This window comes from Apodemus sylvaticus, chromosome 3 (genome assembly GCF_947179515.1).
Source record: "Apodemus sylvaticus chromosome 3, mApoSyl1.1, whole genome shotgun sequence".
Taxonomy (NCBI): Eukaryota; Metazoa; Chordata; class Mammalia; order Rodentia; family Muridae; genus Apodemus; species Apodemus sylvaticus.
In genome coordinates this window covers 170,064,493-170,070,273 of record NC_067474.1, presented here as the reverse complement: position 1 = coordinate 170,070,273, position 5,781 = coordinate 170,064,493, and positions in this window count along the sequence as shown.

The following is a 5,781-nucleotide window of genomic DNA, read 5'->3' as shown; positions in this document are numbered from 1 at the left end:
CACGCCTGTGCCACAGTGACACTGAGATGGATGCCAGCTTGGACACCATCCCGATGGGACAGGAGGGAGTTTTAACTTAGAAAAGAGGCCCCTTTTTGTTTCTTTGCATGAGTCGCTTTCCTGGAGCATGGAGAGATGGGCAGGCAGTTCTTATCTTTAAACCCCATGTACTTAACGCTTATTAAAATCAATACCATCCATTAGCCGGCTCCGTTTCCATTTTTAATCATTTATTGATATACGGCCTGTGCTTTTATAGGACTAAGCAAATTTCCGCTCTCCATGTCCCTCTGCAGCCCGGGGGCAGGCGGTGCGCGGCCGCGGGACGTAAATGTTTATTTACTGCCTGCTTCCTGATTGAGAACATACCTGGTCCAGGCCTTCAGATGGCTTTTACACGGGGGGACTCGGGCCACTTCCTGTGCTCCAGACACACAAGGCCATTTTTAAGGAGCATAATGAAAGCAGGGCATTGTGGCCACAGTCAGAGGCCGGGCAGCCAAATGGGTGGCAGAGCAGGACACAGAGGGTTTGCTATTTACCAGCTCACTTGCTTCTGGCTAGGGGCAGGGAGAGCCCTTCTCAGCTGGGGCCATGACACCTCCCTGCATATCTGTGACTCTCCCCGGAGATTCAACAGGCTCCAGCCTGTGCCTTTTTGTCTGGGAGGGACCAGATGACCCATGGCAAGACCAGGTTTCTGCATATCAATTTACTGAGGCGGTCTGTTGGCGCCAAGGATGGTGACTTCCGTCCATCCGTCCTCTCTCACCGTCCTCTCCATATGCAACCCAGCCCACGTCCTGTGTCTTGCCTTACCTCCCTGATTGCTCTGAGCCTCAGTGCGAGGCCGCACCCAAACTGTCTGAGCACATCTTCAGATCAGACGCTGTGCTCTGTCTAGGGAAGAGATACAGAGACACTTCTGCAGAGCTGGAGGTCCTCCACCTTATCCCCTCATAAGGATGTACGGGTGCGAACCAGTTCTCAGGGTGGAGAGATAGATGGATGGGACTGTCTGGCTATAGATGAAGGCCTCCAAGACCTGGGCTAGATGCCCTTCCTTTAGGGTTCCATCAGCTCTGTAGCCTTATTTGTCCAGAGGTATTTTACGAGAGCTGGCCCTCAGTCTGATGCATGCTGGACTCTAACTGCCCAGGAGGCTGACGCTCATCACTTGGCAAAACTCAGATTCACACAGCTTCAAAACCAGACACATACCCAGATACCATGGGGGTAGTTTCAGAGGGCACGTGACAAGTTTCATCTTCTTCCTGCTGGGAATCCTGGAGCCCACGGCTGCCTCAGAGATATTGGACTCTCTGTGCCAATGGGGGCTCCAGCCATGGGAGGGGGAGCACCCAGGTCCCAACCATTTCCAGACTCCCAGGAATTCTGGGTGCTCTCGGGGCCTCCTGGAGTGGAGTGGGTGGATCTGGTGGCTATGTTTTACATCTTTAGAATCAACTTTATTCCTGTATTTTGGTTTTGTTTTTATACCACTTAGTGGTTTGTGGGAAAATACAGTTGCTGCTAAAAGTAAGCTGAAAGACACTTACTTGTCAGCCTGGATACCTTCTTGGCCTCACACACAGGAGATCGAGGCATTAGAAAGGAGCTTGGGGTCTCACAGAGGCGTGACCTTGACATACTCTGACTTTCTTCCAGACTCTGCTCCTGATTCCCAGCTGCCCCTTCATTAAGGGCTTTGGTTGGGGGCAAGTATGAAAGGAGAGGGGCCCTCTCCTCGCCTGGGCATGCAGACATCACCACAGGCATGCCAAAGGCACACTGCTGGCCACCCAACTCAGGACACCAGGCCAGCAGTTGTGGGTTGTATGTGCATCTGTGATCAGTGGCTTCATAAAACGCCTTCTAATGAAAGTAACACACACAGAGGGGCAGGCAGCCCAGGATGCGGGGCTGCATGGTGAAGAAATGCGCTTGTTAAAATGCGTAATGAGAGACAGAACAAATCCCCAATATCGGCCAACGCTGTCGTTAAATCCCTTAATGATAGGGGCATTTTCTCTGGTGCGCCGCACAGTTTGTTATAAACCTCTTTGGCCTGGCGGAGTGGGGGCCAGGGGGTGGGATAAGAGGGGTGGGGGTGGCTGGCTGGAAAAAGTCTTTCTTGGAGGTGGAGGCCAACCTTGCTTGTCTGTCCTCAGCTTTGCCCTCCTGTGCCTGAGCTGGTATGTTGGGCTTCAATTCAGCCTTTAGAGCTGCCAGTAGATCACCATTGAGGCACACTGGGTGCTGCCTAGGTATTTGAACCTAGGTCTGGGCCGTGTGTCGTGAGTGTTGGGTGCCTCTGTTTGGGTGGCAGGGCATAATGAGGAAGGAGACACTGGGGCTGGCCTGGACCCTGTAGCACCTGGCCCTCACTCCAAGGCAGATGATCAGGCTTAGAGGATGTCAGCTGCCTGTCATGAGCCTGAGAAGGGGGGCTGAGGGTGTCCAGCAGAAGTCTTTGCTTTATACGCTTTACACACCTCTGCACCTTCTCCTGGGTGCAGCCTCAAGATCAAAGAGAACATTATATTCCAATTTTTAGGGGTAGGGTACAAAATTCACATAGGATGCCCAGGTGCAAAACTAAGTTTAGGAACTTCAAGATCCCTGGAGGATGTTGCAGCCCTGAGTCCTGCCTCTCCCCTGTGTCTGCCTCTCCCTTGTGTCTGTCCTCTCCCCCATGTCCTGCTTCTCTCCTGCCTCTCCCTTGTGTCCTGCCTCTCCCTTGTGTCCTGCCTCACCCCTGCCTCTCCCGTGTCCTGCCTCTCCCCTGCCTTTCCCATGTCCCGCCTCTCCCCATTTTTGACACACTCCATCACCATCATCCTACCAGCTCTGCCCAAAGCTCTGCCAGCTTCTTGTCATCTCTCTGGAAATTCAGACCATGCCCATGCCCATGCCCAGCTGGGCTGGGTTTGCTCGGGATCCTCATCCAGGAATCCTGCCTGGGAGAAGACACAGGTATGCTTAGTGGGGTGGGGGTGTCTACTCCCCATTGTTCTCTTTTGGTGTCTGGATGACATGCTAAGACTCTGTGTAGGTAGGGCTCTTGGGCTCCCAGGCTCTCATGTCTACACAGAAGTCCTCAGAATTCAATTACCCACTAGAACAAAGCAAAAATCCTCTCCTCTCAGAGGCTCATGGGGGACCCATACACACACTTCCAAGAGCCACATTCTGGACACTTTGAAGAAGGAGGCGAGTGTTTTATGTCTAACTACGATAGCCACGTCTGGGAGTTGAAAGCCAGGGTGTGTTGCAAGCCTTGCTCTTCTTCACAGGTGGTGGCTGGTTTTCTTTGTGCCTCAGTTTCCTTAACTGCTCTGCCTATGTAGCAGAGCAGCTGGGAGGTGCTACAAAGCTGTTCTGCTCTGTAGATGCTTTTGGTGAGGAGAAAGCCAGTGAGCACAGACTGACAGGGGTCATTGTCCTTCTAGGGAAGCCAAACCCTACCCCATATCCGAAGACCTGAGCCAACTATGGTGATAAGCTAGGACACGGGGTCCTGAGGGACACTAAAGTACCTCTACTCAAGAAATTCTTTATCTATGCCATGGGTAGAACCGGGGCAAAGCTAGGGTGAGCCAGCCTTCCCACAAACCACTCCAAACCAGAAGATTTGGCACTCCATGCTCCTCGGGTAACTTCCTGGGCTCTGAGGTTAGGAATGGCCACGCGGGTCCCAAGCCCTTGGCAAAGGACAAGACCACATTGACGACACAGGCAGAGGATGCAGAAAGGCCAGGCCAGGCTTGGTCAGGTGTCCTTTCGCCCTCGTAAAACTTGCTTGGCAGGCATATGCATCCCTTGGCTGGACTCTCTGCCCTGGGCAGTGGTTAAATGGGCTGCCTGAGGGCCCAGGTGTGGATATTTTTAATAGTCTGTGACCTGCCATCCACTCTTGGCTGGGTGTTAATGGCCAAATGTTTTGCAAGTAAATTACCAGAAAGAATTATTCCTGAGAGGCAGAGATTTGCGGAAAGGTGTTAGAAAATCGGACAGCAGGCAATGTCTGTCTCCGTCCATCCCTACAGACACAGAGGACAGCTGGTGTGGCCAGCTGGGCCACTCCTGAGGCCAGGCCAAGGTGCAGGTTGGAAGGAAGGGTGCTAATCTCTTCTTCATAGCAGTTGCTTTCCTAGAGCGGGGCCTGTGGTGAGCTCTCCCTTCAGTCTCCTTCCCCAAGCCAGGGCTGGGACAGGAATCTGAATCGATAGCTGTCTTGGCGGCAGAAGTCCTTCCCTGAAAATGTCCTGAGTATATCATAGGAGTCAGAGCTGGATCTGAAGGACGCTGTCCAGATGGCATCCCTGATTCTGGAGACAGGAGCTGGAAGATAAAGGGTGTGACCAGGCATGTAACTCCTCCAAAGGTCAGCGGGGACTGACCCACATTCCAGTCAGTCCTGGAGCTCTAAGGAAGGGAGGGTACCAGAAGGGAGTTGGGGATGGGCGTTTTCCATCTAGGGGCCTCCTGAAAGCCCCCAAGAGGAGAGCAGATGTGATCAGGGGCCACTGGGTAATCTCGTGACCAGGTAAGCTGCAGGGTGTTCTTGGAAGGCAGGAGTAAGCTCTCCCCTGTGACACCCTGTCTTTGGAGGTAGACAATGAGACCAGAGAGGATGGTAGTGGGATGGCTGAAAGTTGTACAAAATGACAAAAAGACATTACACTGTCCCAAGGGGGACACACAGGTGGGGTAAAAATGTCCAGCTCACTACTGTGATTGGTGACCCCAGAAATGGCTGGGTAGGTGGGATGAAAGCCCTCACCTGAAGGCACTGATAAAAGTGATATTCACTTCCTAATGCCACATCAGCGAAGACCACTGGGGTGCCCACCCCTCCTGCCTTCTCCCGAGAGCAGCTGGCCCTGGACTTCAAGCACCAGGAGCAACGTTGCTGGGGCAGGGTGGGGTGTGTGTCCTCAGCTGTCCTCAGCTGATGATCTGCTGCTTTGTGGGAAGGGAAGACAGGCCATTCTGTGAGGCAGGCCAGGGTTGGTAGCTGGGCTCTATGATCCCGGCCAGCATTGAACATGCTGGAGAGTTCTCTAACCCGCTGAGCGATCCCCTCCCCTTCCTATATGTGCAATGCAAAGAAAACCTCCACCTTGGAGCGTTGGTGGGCAGTGAGAGATACACACAGCTCAGCCCCTGACTCAGCACCAGACAGAAACCAGTGCTGGGTAGGATACAAAACTCCCCATTGCTCCCATGGGGCCAGCTAATGTCCAGCTCCCTGAGACCCTGTTAGTGCTCTCTGTGGTTAGGGTTTAAAGGCTGTGTGGACACGTTAGTGCCAGGATACTGACCTTGGTGGGTTTGTGCCCTGTGCTGGGACCGGAGGGTGGGCATCGCTGCTGTGTGTAAGAGAGGCATCCTGGTAGGTAAGGACTCACCCTTTGAGGCCCTAGAACGGGAGTCCCCTGCAGGTTGTCTGGGCGGCGGGAAGTTAGAGGAAGAAAGGGGGCAGGAGGGTAAGAAACTGGCATCGTGAAACTATAGTGGTCCCCCGCCCCCCACAGCACTTTGAATAAACCCTTTGCCCTCTGCAGACTGGGCTCTGCATCTTTAAGACACTAATGGGCCCTCTTTTAAAAAATGACAGTTCGCTCACACACTTACAGGTTCTCGTCTGACATCAGCAGGGAATCAAAGATATTTTATTATTTGGAAATTCCATATAGGGAAGGCAGCCTCGAGGGTCTGTCATGGCTCCAAAACCCACACCTCCCCCGGGAGTTAATTATTTTCTTAAAATGCAAC